This window comes from Antennarius striatus, chromosome 1, assembly GCF_040054535.1.
Source record: "Antennarius striatus isolate MH-2024 chromosome 1, ASM4005453v1, whole genome shotgun sequence".
In the NCBI taxonomy this organism is placed as follows: domain Eukaryota; kingdom Metazoa; phylum Chordata; class Actinopteri; order Lophiiformes; family Antennariidae; genus Antennarius; species Antennarius striatus.
Window position 1 is genome coordinate 29,583,548 of NC_090776.1, and position 15,671 is coordinate 29,599,218.

Genomic DNA, 15,671 nt, shown 5'->3' on the forward strand with positions numbered 1-15,671 from the left:
GAGAGATTATTCTTTGTGCCTCAGGTAGGCTATTTTCCCATTTGGGAAGCACATTGCAGATAGATGCTTAATGTGCTATCGATGTTCATTTTATTTTCAAACATTCAGTTGCTGACTAAATATGGCTCAGCCTGATAAATGGGCAAAAATTAGATACTAATGTAAAATTAAAATGTAACTCCTGAGAGTGTTGTCTGTCCCGTGACATATTGTTGTAATTTATATATCATAATATATGTTTCTTTGTTTTATAGCACCTAATTGGAAGGTGAGCATCATTAATGTTATAAGCTAGTTCATTCTCAAATCCACCACATTGTTTAAAAAAGCGTCATACTATAAATTGTAACACAGCTTATGAACAGATTTTGAGGTGCGGGCAGGGATGTTATGTAGAGAAGGTTATTATGAAGAACCTGACAGTCCTGACAACCTGATAAGAATAGATGATTAAGGCCTATGCTGTATCTCACCTCATGTTGATGTGTTCCTTTGTGGAGGACCTGCCAGCCGGGCTCAGGCGTGATACGTCTGCTGTGGTAAAGAGCTGCCAGTGTTATAGAGACAGTTCTATAAAAAGATCTATCACTGCCAGACCACTAACAACTGGCCCTGTCTCAGTGGAGAGTTCATCAAAAATGAGCCTCAATCCGCTTAAAGAATGTATAATTGATAAATAGAACTTCAAAATATATCTTACAATTTCTACATATTCAGTGTGGATGAAAGAATAAAAAACAAAACTTGTGGGCATGCATTTTTTCTTAATCCAAGTGTAAAATATCAATGCTGCTATTTTTGTACTATTTATTTGTGACACTTCTCATCAGTCTGGTCATGCTTTTACTCTGTAAGTTTCTTCAACCTATTTTCTATTTTGTCTTGTTACATCCCTTGTGTCAGTTTTGCTGCTCCTCATGTTCTTCCACCACACTGATTGCCTCCCTGCCCTGATTGTCTTCACCTGTTTCATTATCCTCCCCTCTGACTGTATTTAGTCCGTGTTTCCTGCGCTCCCATGCTGGTTTGTGATGTCTCCCATGTCATCCTTTCCAACATTTCCTGATGTGATCATGTATTGTTGGTTATGACTTCACCTGTTTTTGGACACTTTCTTTGTAGCAGATGTCTTACCTGCATATTGAATTATCTATCTATTGATGGGGACGGCACGGTGGTGCAGTTGGTAGTGTGTCGCCACACAGCAGTTCCGGGTTTGAGTCCCGCTCTGTGTGGAGTTTGCATCTTCCCCCCGTGTCTACGTTGGTTTTCACCGGGTTCTCCAGCTTCCTTCCACCTCCAAAAACATGCAGCTTAGGTGAAATGAAGATAGCAAATTGCCCGTGAGTGTGTGCGTGGTTGTCTGTTCACGTGTGGATTGGCTGGCTCGGCGATGCACTGGAGTGTACCCAGCCTCACGCCCCCAGTCAGCTGGGATAGGCTCCAGCACCTCGCTACCTGCGACGGCAGAAAAAGTGGGCACAGAAATTCGATGGATGGATGGATGGATGGATGGACATTATTGCAGGTAAGACAGAGAGAAGACAGACAGAAATCAGTACAACACAAAACACATGTAATAATTAACTTCTCTCTCACCCAGCCTCGCTGACCTGCATCAGCAATCTGTCACCTGAGCTCCACTAAACCTTGTCTTAGCTATAATTAAGCTAAGACAACAACAACAACGACAATAATAACAAAGCTAAAAACATAATTAGGCTAAAATTATCAAATCACCATTCATCAGTCTGTTAACTGATCTTTTTTTTTTTTTTTTTTACATTTTTTGGACCAGTTTTCCCATTAATATAAAATTAGTGCATTATTTGTTATCAGGCTTAGACAAAAATCAAACTGCTTTCATGTATCAGTGATGAAATATGAAAACACTATTGAAATAAAACTTAAAGCATCTTATCTAAAAGGATGACTTGTTATTGCTCCTTTGCAAATGCTTTCAAGTCTCAATACTTTCTTTACCACTTGTTGCACTGAATGACTTTTGATCAGGATAAGTCAAACCTTTAGCGCTAAATGTAGGACAAAAAATACATACAGGTGATGTGTTGAATTACCTCTAATCAGGGCTTTGAAACAGTTCATGGAACAAAAACGAAAACAAGAAACTTGATATTTTGCCAGGCATGAAAACAGTACAGAAAACTTTATATATTATAACTTTATATACAGAATTGGAACAGAAAATATTTTTTTTTCGTTCTTGAAAAAATATCTGACCTCATGTTTCCCATCCTGTCATTCACTCAATGTGTAATGACAGCGGAGAAAAGTTGAGGCATATCACTAGCAGTCAAGGAAAAGGCAGTCTCCCAACCTCGATTGTATTCATAATGGTGAACACTGCAGTCTGTCAATCTGAAAAAATGGTTGATTTAGACATTAACTCGTTGGCTGCCAGCCATTTTCAGTGCAGTGTGTCCCCGTACTGCCAGTGCTTTGTAGCAATTAATCTCCTTCGGTGGACTTCCTCCTCCAAAGCTTCAGAAATGTATCCGTGTTTTCTTTCCACTCTTGACCGATCACAAGATGCTTCGTTCAGAGTGACATTAAGCTGCTGTAACATCTCCGTCTCCCTCTGATTCTCCATTCTCTGTTCTGTAACTGGATCAGTGCTATTGTCCTGTTTACTGTAGGGACATACCTACAGTACATAAAGTAATTGCTTTAATGCCAATTTAAAAGTATTAAAGCTACCTACTTATTTATATTTACAAGGAACGTTAATAACCAGTTCGGGAACTATATTTTTTGTTCTAACCGGTTCAGGAATCAATCATGGGTGGATCATAAAACTGGAAACGTTATAATTCTGTTTCTGTCCGGAACAAACCGATTTGTAAAAAGTTCTGGTTAAAAGCCCTGCCGCTAATATTCACTTATCTTTGGAGGTGTTCACGTCTGCACAGAAGTCTGGTGAACTTCCTAAACTGGGGAAGGGAAGGGTGACAGTTGTTCCTGAATTACATGCATACAATGTATTCCTCTCATTTTTAGTCCATGGAAATCAGACGTCACCCCTGTCCAGGGACAGCATTATCCAAGAGGAGTGACCTCAATAAATGACTTTATTCTAAATATAGTTCGAGCAATGCAATGCAATGGAATTTAAAACACTTTCACCCATTCAAGTCTAGGCAGTGCATGCACTCAAGCCCAAAAACCTGTTTTCTATTTATCTGTGCCATCTGTTTGAATGTGTGTTCAAGTTTCAGGAGCCTACACATAGAGCGCCACCAACAAGAACTGACACTAGCCTGTATTTGCTTTCAACTGAGCTCGAGCAGAGAGCTGCCCAGATGGCCCAATCAGAAAAAAGTCTGGTAGTCGCATCTGGAGCCAGCAGGCCAGATGGAGCGCAGTGCATATTCGGGTAGAGTCATAAGAATAATAAGAGAAAAAACAACACCCTAAACTTTAGGGCAAGCACATGCGAGTTCCATGCGAGTCACAGCCAGTCGCATAGATGCAGATGTTAATCTGTCAATCTTGATATCATCAGTTTTCAGGAGTTTCATGTTTGAAATGGTTTGCAGATATACGTGCTGCCAAAAAGTATGGATATCTTCATTGCGTGTTTTTTCATGTTGGGGTACATGTCATTTGGGAGGGCAGGCATAGAAATCATTGAGACTGTCCGGCTTGGATGTGTCTTTCAGAGCATCACAGTTATGGAAAAGACTGACTTCTTTGCATTAGCATGTGGTTCATGGAATCACACACCGAACTCCGCCTTCAGCATTTCCATCGTTTCCAACCTTTCAGCTGGGAACGGGACCGCTGAGTTTTCTGCAGAGAGGTTTGGAGTTGCAGGGAAATTGATGAAGTTGTGCTTTTTCACTTGTTCAAACACCAGCTGTAATCTCACCTAAAATGCTTTTATGTTGGAATACATGTCTCAAATGAGTTTCCCCTAGCCTCGTAGCTGCAAGTTAAGGCTGTTCAGCATTTCTGTCAAATCTTTTAAAAATGCAAGGTACCAAAAAACGTTTTTGCGGATACTGTTCAGTGGGCCATGGCAAATGTGGAGGTGGGTCACATTGTCCATACTCAGAAGGTTTGATCAGCTTACAACCAGCTAGTGAACTGCAAGTTTTGTTGTGGCTTGGGCCAAATTGGCAGTGAAGAACCATCTTGACTCTAGATTGAATATGAGGGGGTTCCTGTAGAATGAGTTGGGACAGCAGTTATAAAATCTTTCCATCAAGAAAGAGACAGACACAAGATTTTTGTGGGAAAGGAAAATGCTGAAAATCTCAAATCAAAGTTAAAGCACTTAAATCTCACAAATTGGATAATTCAGTGGCATGGTGGGTATTAAAGGAAGATTCCCTGTTCTTTTCATGGTGTAGTTTGCATCATTACACCTGCAGCACCATCTGAATAATTTGGCTTTATTTTACAGACCAAAAACATGCAATACAGGTGAATATGTAGCCCAAAATTGCCTGTATTTGTGAGGGTAAAATTTTGTTTGTCTTTCTATGTGTAATGAAATGGCTAATGTACATGTTAAACCCTTGTTGTATTCTTAGATTGCACTCACTTTTGGCTGGGATAGGCTCTAGTCGTTTTGCGACCCTGCACAGATGAGGTGATTTCGGACAATTGACGGATGGATTAATATCCCACAAAATTGTTCACTTTCACCTCTGCAGGTTACTTGGGTCTTCTCCGGTTCTGGTCCTCTGGTTCTTCCTTATATTCCATTATTGTGGGAAAATGAGGCACTCAAAATTTTGCTTAACTAGTTGATCCAAAAGATCATCTGCCATGTCATCTGGGTTAATCTTCCACATGGGAAGACAAATGAGATTGCCATAAGCAGCTGTTTCTGGTGATCTTGCCCTTTTACCTATACAGAAAAGCATCATCTTACATACCATCAGCATTTGCCCATGCTCTCTTCCTCTCCTCTTTTTCCTCTACTCTCCTTCTGACAGAACGCCTCCCCTCCCCACAGGAGCACTCAATGTTCTCTCTCTCCAGGGATCCCGCCATGTTTTTTCTTTACTGTAACCTAAAAAGGTCAGGGCCCAACTCTGTGCTTTATACTCCACACTAATATTTACTGGAACATGGGCCAACACCAGCCAACCCACAAACTAATTAATCCAACCTGCCTTACAACAACCTGTCAAACACTTCATCAGTGCTGGTCAGTAGCTACAGTTAAGGGTTAGTGCTTCTCTAATAGTCAGGGTGCCAAAGCATGAAGAGAGTATGGTGTAAACAAATTCAAAGATGGAGGTGTCTGCAGTGAGAGGGCTTGTACAGGCTGAGGTGCTTTGTGCTCATACCTGTAGTTGCAAACCAGTTATGGCTTTTGTTGTTTTCATATGAAAATTTTCAGAGATCTTCCATATATTACTATTTAATAAACATATATTCTTGTGCTCTCTAACAAACATAAATATTACCCCAGCAATAGCCTATGTATCATGAAGTCAGTGATGATTACATAATGTTTACTAGCAATCATGATGCAATTTACTATTACTACTACTACTCATACTACTACTACTAATAATAATAGTAATAATGCATTCAATTTATATAGCACTTTTTCTAGAGCCTCAAAGCCCTTCACAGTGGTTCCATTATTCATTCACTTCTCATTCATACTTGGGGATGGTCGACTACATGTGTAGCCACAGCTGCCCTGGGGCGGACTGACGGAAACTTGGCTGCCAGTCCATGCCAACGGCATCTCTGAACACCACCGCAAAATTTACGCGCATTCACACTCCAGCGAGTCCCTCAGTGGAGGTAAGAATGGTACAGTTTCTTGCTCAAGGAAACACTGACAGAAGATTGGGGGGAGAGGGATTTGAACCACCAGTTCTATGATCATTGGATCATTGGATGATCAGAATGCTCTACCACTAGTTGGTGGTAGAGCATTCTGATTTGAAGGGGAAAGAACCAATACCCTCCAGCTAAGTCCCAATTCCCCCACTATAGTGGGACTGTATACAAAAGTCTCTTATGATATAAAGGCCGGCCAGCAATTTAGTCAAGCTGATACCGTTTGTATCTGCTTTTGTGATTAAATGAATGACCATATTCATGGTTTTATGTTGTGTTTGTTGGTAGTTGCCACTTTGAGGGAGGCAATCGGATTTCTTTGCATAAGAACCTATGGCAAAGTTGTATCCTTTGTTGCCTTTTCAACTGTGAGTAATAAGGCTACAAATATCTTTACTTTTCATTGTCATTACAATGGCTAAGATGTGCAGCTTATGGCAAAATTTACATCTTCATGGTCAAAATGACTAATTACATAAGCTCTCTCATCGTTTAGTAGAAACAGAAATCCATGATTAATACATTGCTCATCCATATCCATCAACATAACATACTGTATCTTGAATAACATTAAAGTCTAATTAAGTCATGTTACAGTGAGCCACAGCAGGAATTGTAATAGAATAGATATAAATGGAATCGTCTGTGTTTAAATGCAAATGTAATACATTAAACACCCTTTTTGTACAAAATATCTGCACAAAAAATTTAGTGAAATAATAACTTCACATGAAATATTTCCCCCAGGTGTGTTTGGCTTGAAGAGTAATTGAGGCTACAGCAGGTTATCTCTGAGATGCACCAAGCTGAAGATAGTCCACTGTTTTATTAATGTGGGTGATACTTTTCTTTTACTGGCTTGTTGTGGCCTTATTAGTTATTGTCTCATCCCAGCACTTGTGAGAGCTTGCAGGCAATTTAATAGGTATTTATAAATATTTTTCCTAGCTTTTTCTGCAAATAATCTTAAATTGTTGCCATATCAATATTTCTGAGGACAGTAGCTAAAACGTATCATGCTCTGAGTCTTATATACAGTAATGACAGGATGCAGGCATGCACGCTGACAAGGCATTATGCAGCTTGGGGGTACCTGGCCTTCAATGTGAAACCATTATACAGGATTTCTGCCTCCTGCTGAATGCAGGTGGGAATCGGGACCTACTTATTACAGCCCAGATGTGCCTGTAATCCATCACTGTCGCCCCTGCCCCCATCATGCTCCGGAGGATGTCTGGAGCATGGCCCCCAAGTGCTTGTGTGTCTGTGTGTGTGCCAACATTCTTGACTTGCACCTATTTTCATATGATTTTTTTTTTAAAGATTTGAACAGTAATGATTAGTCTTTAATTTTATATGCATGTATATGTGTAAGAACGTTTTTAACATTTTTCTTCAGTCTGCCTCCCTCAGTTCCTCGCTTTTGTTTTGTCAAGAAACCATCGCTTTATACATGATTAATTAATGTCATTCTGGGAGTATCATGGAACAGTTGCACATACAGCATAACAGATAACCATTCATAGTAAGCATTCTCCATCCACTTATTTTTGCCTGACAATACACAATGAGGTGATTCATCTATGTGAAAGTTTTGGTTTTGGGTAAAACCCCCCCCTGCCTCAGCTGTGTTACTGATGGTGCAATAGTGGTGGCTCAATCATTCCTCCTGCTGCTCATTAAAAACTCATAAGTGCTACCCTCTCTTTCCTACAACACAATTATTGATTTGCAATGCTTTATTTGTTTGCTAAAACAACCAGTTTGTTTGAACTTCTATGAATGGGAACCAGTTTTTTTTAAAAATGTCTCAATTTAAGTTGCCAATATTGAGGTACCACCACAAAGATAAATGCTGTAGCAAATGGGTTCACAAATACGTACCAGTATTTTTTGCTTCAGTATTGAATATTTCACATATGAACACGAGCGACTTCTTGTATTTCCTCTTCTCTTATTAATTCAGCCTCTAAACACCTTAATCGTTTCCATTGATGACACTCATTCAGCTCACATCCCAAATTTCAGCTCAAATTAAAATTTGATTTGATATTTGTAATCCCCTCACTGAAGCATTCAGGAGAGTTGATAAGAACTAAGGTAAGTTGTGGGTTAGTTGTCTCAGTACATCTGATGCTCCCACCTGTCCCCTGGTCTGTCAGACTGACAACACACATTGATTCAAGAGCCAATTTAAAACAGTCAATGGCCTTTGCTCGTGACCAAGTCGCTTTGCATCTCTTTTGTCACAGATAGGTAAAGAACGAGTTGGTTTTGACGGAGGTGGTCTGACATCCATGAAACTACATGAATACTGAGCAGCTTGGCAGACTAATGGCCTCAGTGAGACCAAACTATTTTCTCTGAACACAAAGCAATTAAGCTCTCACTAGATTCATCCCTTAGCAAAGAGCTTTTCTTTTCTTTCTTGGTTTACATTGCCCTTTACTCTACTAAGCAAGGCTCGACATACTCCAGTCCAAATCAATACTCCGATGCACGAATAGATTGCCTACTGCTGTTGCACACACTAATGAACAAGTAGTTGAGGTGAGGACAAGCAGGGATCAATTTCATCATGTTCCCAGTAAACTCTTTAGCTTTATGTTATTCCAGTGGTATCCTGTTCTCCAGCTGATTAAGCATCTGTAAAAGGTGTAGCTGTGATCCCGTCGATAGTGGTTTTAAAACTGCCAGAGCTCCACAAATACACACAATCTTTCTACTCCAACCCCTCAGACCCAAGCTGTCTCAAGTGTTGCAGTAATTGCCCAATCAATACACCCTATGTCAATTGTATCATGCCAAAAATGGAGGAAGAAAAAACAAGACACAATCTGCCATTGTTGCTTCCCATGAGGCTAATCTGTGACTGAATCAATAGAAACGATGACAGCAGATGACAACAGATTTGGGTGATTTCATCTGTTATCTAGTGCTACCAGAGGAGCCTATGTCTGTGATATGGTGCGTGTCCCTTTACTGTCACCATTCTTCAAGGTGTCCAGCTAACAGGAGAGAGAGCAAGATGTGAGACCTCTGAGAAATCTGTTGTTCATCCAGAAAGCGCTGCTAGAAGCAGGTCTCTGGTGTGAAAGGTTAAGGGGACTGGTCCTGATGTTGCAAGCGTCTACAAAAATAGACTTGGTATTATCAAAGTAAAAATGACAATTCATGACACACAACACATTTTATGAAAAACACTGTAGATTTAAACATTATAGAAGGAGGGTTTATTTTGGGATGTCATTTTGTTTTCTGAAATGACCCTTGCAACACCTGAGGAATTAAAAGAAAATAAATACAGTTATATACGTTTATATCTTTTTTCACATAATTTCTCATGTAAACACAAAGCTCCACCATTATATAAGTTCACTTTTTTAGGGAAAGTAACTGAAATGGATAAAGACAAACTTTTACACACACACACACACACACACACACACACACACACACACACACACACACACACACACACACACACACACACACACACACACACACACACACACACACACACACACACACACCTACAGGCAATTTTAACCTGTAGGTATGCACTTCACCTGAAGTGCATGTTTTTGGAGGTGGGGGGTGACAGCACTACCCACTGCTCCACTGTGCCACCCTAATGACATCACAAAGAAGTGACAATACTCAAAACAGCTACTCCTCACGAGTTAATACTTCCTCTTGGTTTTTGATCACTTTACTTTCTGTTTTACTCTTCCTCCCAATGATTGAAGGGTTAATACTTTTTACAAAAACATAAACTGTGAAATTGTTTCTGTATTGGCTCTTTGCAGTGTTTGGTTTAGTCAAAAATGATACTTTTATACAAGGTGAAAAGATTTGAGTTAAGAAAAAATTTGATTAAATGTACATCGTCAATTCTTTAAATGCCTTATCTTCAGAATAGTTTTCAAATAGCGTTAGCTTGATGTATAGAAATGATTTACATTAACATTAATGCTTATTTTTTCTTAGTCTGTGATAGAGAAAATTCACCTGGTTGTTTGAAATTTAAAATTTAAATTCACATATACATACATACATACAGTACATCTATTCATTTGAAGGTTGAATGTGCAATTTTAGTTACAGATTAACATTTCAGTTTATACATAAGTAAAAATGTCAACATAAATGCAGACTGGAAAGTATTCTATTAATTCTTTGGTAAAAAAAACCCAACTATCATTTTTATTTCTTAACTCATGCTTTTGCCTAGAATGCTGGTTAATATTTATGTTAAAATATTTGACTCACAATCATAGGAGTCTTTATTTAATCAGACAGTTGCATGTTTTTCACCATTTCGGTTTTGCCATACCTGCCTCCTCTCACATCCTGTCTTGCTTCCTTTGCAAGTGCAGCTCACCATTGTTGCTATCTCACTGCCATCACACAGGCGAACAACACAGACTCCCCACTGTGTTTTTGTAGTGCTTACACAGAATAAGTAAAGATGTTCCCTGCCTTGAACAGGTTTAGTGAGAAAACCTGATGTCTGTGTTTCACAGTCTTCAACCAGTCAGTTAGCTCAGGCCTAACCACTCATTATGCTCTTGTAGTGTGGAGGGAATCCTTCGCCCACCGTAGTCCTTACATGCACATGTAGGTCAGAGAAATCAGAGATATCACAGTAAAGGAAGAAATGTAGAAAATAGAGGGGATAACAGAGGGAGTTTTGCTTTCATCATTCTCAGATTACCTTATCATCTACTGATGCCTCATTTTGCTAAAACTTTACTTGAGTGCAAACGCTGTGAAGTCAAATCCTGTTGCAAATTGTTGAGTTGTATGGATGACAAAAAGAATCACATCAATGACTCTGGTTTGCCTGTAGCACAGCACTGGAGAGAGACAAGGGCATCAAGGAAGAGAGGATGAAAAAATAAAAGCTAGTAAGGTTGAGCACGCTTGATAATTCTTGAATGAGTTAAATGGATAATATGCACAGGGAGATGCCCACCTTGCCATAATAGTTGGATTGACTGACTCATTGGTTTGTAGATAGGCTGATCTCTTTTAGTATTTATGTCCTAACATGATGTATGATTGATAGTACCACAGTACCATTTCTACAGTTACAAGTAAGAACTCATTCTGAATAGCACTGCTGCTGAGGTGTTAAAACACTGAATGATCATGTCATGTTGCCATACACAGTCATTAATACATTTATTGTTTTCAGCCTGGCACTTATGTATTGGCAGATGTTTTTATCTAGTTGGTTTGTCCCTGTGTCATTTATAATACTTGGCAACCTTAATATGGTTAAAAATGAGAAATTCCAATTTTGTATTTGATGAAAGAGGCTGTCCTCAAATAAGGAAACAAAAATAAAGATCCAGTCAAGATCCAACTATGGAAGTTACTGTACTTCTGTTACTTTCACTCATCTTTTCAACTCAAATGTAAACAAAAAAATCTCTTTCAAAAAACATTATGGTAAAGTTACAATGTTGCAAGTTAATTTCTCAATACTATTCTGTCTTTTTGAAATATATTTGATATCATTTTAATGTAGTTTCACATGTCTGTGTAGTTTCTCAGTCATCCACTTCTCGTACAATAGCCTTCTTTGGTTCTTCTTGCATGAGAAGTGAAACATATCAACTTAGGCATGTTAAGTTGATTCTTTCTGCACAGATATCACAGCAAGAAGGTTCTGTATTCTTTCTGGGCAGATTTTACAGGTTCTCTCCATGTCTGCATGGGTTCTCTCTAGATTCTCTGGCTTCCTCCCACCTCCAAAAACATTCAATTTAGGTGAATTGGTCATGGTAAAATTGTCCATGACAACTGATATGACTGTGTGTGTAACTGTCTGGTGGCTCTGCAATGAGCTGGTATCTCATCCAGGGTGTACCCAACCTCTTTCCCGTAGTCAGCTGGGTTGGTCTCCAGCAACACGCATGACCCATACGTCAGATAAGTGGCTGAAGACGAGGCGACTGTGGTCGTCTCATCTTCAAAAAAAATGGATGAATGATAGGAACTTACTAGTTTTTCAATTCTCACGATCTCACATTATTGAGTGTACTTTCAATGTAATCTGAATATATGAGAAAAGCACAAGAATTATTTTTAACTGCACAATACATTACTTTATTATACCCTCATATCATACAATAACTTGCATTAGTGTAATAGTATAAGTACACTTTATCTGCTCCTTATCGGGAATTACTTCTCCATATCGCTGCGGTGTAACAGCAATTTTGAGCTTCTACATAATAAAACCTCTCACATAACAAACATAAGCAATCGTTTAAATTACTCTATTACATGTTATTTCTGCCCAGTGTCTTTCTTCAAACTGATTTTAATTGACTAGACTAATTAAAGAGTAATTTGTATTCAGACAGTATATTGGCTAAGGTCAATAAATGACATGAAGATTGACAAGACTGCTCCATTTGACATGCTGAAGAATATGATCCTAACATCCACCACCTCTTCCTTGTGTCCAAATTGATGTGATCTGCAGTAGCAATACAACACATGAAAAACCATAATTTTAATCCATACAGTGCATGAAATGACTTCCTGCCAATTAAGTTCAGTTTATGGTATTGTTGTACAGTATTTGCTTCCTTATATTGCCATATCATAATACCCAAATGAAAACACAAGCAAAATATGTACATTTAATTCAGAAATGGTTCTCATGGAAAGCAAACACATAGAGCACACAGATGTGACTCCCTTTGCGGTCTGTCAATACTCTAACACTAAATCAAAGTCAAACAACTTTGAGCCCCCTGTCAACCTCAGGAAAAGGAGATGCCAGACATTAAAATCTAATTTATTGAATCGCATATCAATATTAGACAAATATCTATTTTGAAGTGCTGGAGTGTAAGGTGATGTTCAGTATTAACCCTAAACCAGAACTGTATTATATTACATTTTTTGATTATTTTTTTAGCAGCCTAGTGGTGTAGTGGGCAGTGCTGTTGCCTTACAGCAAGAAGCTTCTGGGGTTTGATTCTTTTCTGTGTGAATTTTGTATGTTCTCCCCATATCTGGTGGCTTTTCTCCACGTTATCTGGCCTCCTCTCACCTCCTGAGAGCCGGTAAAGATGGTGAAATACAAGAAAAGCTGAAAAATGAGGGCAGTGACAGAGGCACAGTGAGAAGGAGAATATTATTTGCTTGTAGCCAAAGCTGATAACATAGATAATATCACACATATGGTAACAAAAAAGAAGTAAGTGATAAAAGCCCAGCTGACAAGAGTGAGGGGATTGAGTTTCTCATCTGAGAAGCAACGAGTAAAAGAGGGGGAGGATTTTTTAAAAAAAGGGAGAAGAGAAAAAGGATTCAAGAGTGACACTAGCTGAGATGATGGCCACCCATGCGCTTCTCTAATATGAGGCACAAATGGATCTGCCTTTTATCCCAGCCATGCACACACCATCCATAAAGCCCTGTCAAGCCGATGAAGCTCATTTATGCTGCACATACACACACACACACACACACACACACACACACACACACACACACACACACACACACAGCAAGTTCATTTATGCTGCTGTTTATTACCATTATCACCAGATGAGAGAATGTGAGCACGAGCCAGGCTGCATTCCGCCCCGTGATGCCCATCATCATCTTCCGAGTCTCAGGTGTTTATCGAACTGTCAGTTTCTGGGAGACCCAGCGGGCCTCTCCACGCTCCTTCTGTCCTCATGCCCTTCTTTAAGCTGTCATTCTATTTGTTGTTTGCGTCACATTTTTGCATGTTTCTGTTCTTTTAATCTTTAAATCCTACGCTGATTTTCATGCTGCCCCTTTTCTCTTGATGGTCTCTCTTTTTAGTTTGATTTTGGTGACAACACCATCCTCAATTTGCTCAGTTTTTCATTAACCAATACTGTCTATTTTAAGTAAAAAAAAAGAAAAGATCCAAAACAGTTTTTTCCTGTTAAAGGAGCATCGCTTTTGGTGTTGGACTCAGTGTTGCCACAATACCAAAGTTTTAACTTTGATACAATCCCTCCCTCATTCACTGAATATCATTCATTTAATTTCTATAAGCAGTTATTGTGTTTTGGGTTCAAGTAAGGGTTTCGGCGAGATGGAGCCAAACTTCCCAGATCAGACACATAGAAAACATGAAAACTGCAGAGAGAAAGTTGTGTTGACTCAAAATAATTCACATTCTCTTGATTTAAAACCTTTAAAGTTATATGTTAATCCACAACCTTACCTACCTGTCACTCTTCTAATTATCTTTATTAATAAGCATATCAGTTAGTGACATGCTTTATATTTGTACAGTGTTAGAATTATACTTCAGAAATATTTAGTTGGTGTGTTGCTTTCATCTAGCTGTGAAAAGACAGAGAAAGCAGCCATGACTTTCCTTTTGTCACCATGAAAACTGAATGAATGATACAAAATAGATCTCAAACTATAACTGCAGGTAATGAAATAGTCGACAAGCTCATTATAGAGCCCTCATTCCCTCCAAACATTCATTTTACAGTACTAATATTAATTACAAGGACTATATTCCATTGTTAGTGGCAAAATGTTTTGGAATTTTTTCATAGTGGTCACTAAACGAGCTCATCAAAATTAGCTTACTGTGTCATTTTGATACCTATTATTTTGAAAGGTAATTACAGTGTGTGATAATTATGCTAATGCACAATTAAAACAGACTAACTTGTATCATGGCATAATTGGGAATCAACGGAGCTTTCCGCAACGACAGCTAATGGGAAAAAAGCTTTTGATTGAGACAATACACCCTGGCTCACTTCATTTGAAACTCTACTTCAAACTGCTTGACTGATGAGGATTAAATCCAAGAAATTTTTTTGGGAGTTTCACAATTCATTTTTGGTAAAATATTTGGTAAAATTGCCAATTAATATATAAAGAAGAACTACATAAATTTAATTCATGATAATTAGTCCATCAACAATTCACAAAGTTCACTTTTTTGAGCATAGGCCACATTATTGTTTTTATTTAGTTTTTGCTCACTGCAGGCTTGTATTTCTTCCTGATTCTGACTTTTTTTTTTTTTTTTTTACCTTCAAGTCACCTTTTCGATTGTTTCACATTAATCTTTCTCACAAGCCATTGAATCCCAATTTCTGCTTTTTTATTTTTAATTCCCAGAGTCCTGTCTTTTTCGGCCCCTCATTCCTACCGTCCTCATTCTTTCATTATGTTTTCTTGCGTTCACTCCCTTTCTTTCTTTCTCTTACTTGGTTTATGGAAAATTTATGTAACCAATTTTTCCTTTCTTTCCTCCCTCATTTCTTTTTCCCTGTCTTTTCCCCGTGTGTCCTTCTTCATTTGTTCTCTCCCATTGTGCTTCAAAATAGTATGCAGTCTTTCTCATCTTCACCTCATCTTCAATTTTACCCTTTCTGCATCATGCAATCTGTCTCCCAAACTCTAATCCTTCTCTTTCATATCTCCCTCTGTCTCCATCTGTTGTCTCCTCTAGTTTCCTTTCTCGCCTCTGTTTCCGTGGGTCCCAGGAAACCCACATGGGGAAGAAGAATTGCTGCCAGTGTCTCTCGTCTGCTTATCCCACCACTCTTCACACTCCTTCCCCAGTCCTAGAGGTTTCACATCCTCATCTCCCTCTTTCCTCCTCTGTCCCCCTGTGTCTGTCCCTCCCCTAACTGTTCTTCCTCCCCCCCTTCCTCTCAACTCTTCCTCCCCCTTCATTCCTGCTCTCCCATGGGTGCAGGTGGTAGAGGATGACGCTTTGCTTTGATTGCTGCATGGCTGCAGGCATTCCCGGGGCAGAGTAGCTGTGGAGCTTGAGTCTGCTGAATGTAGTGGTAAATAATCCC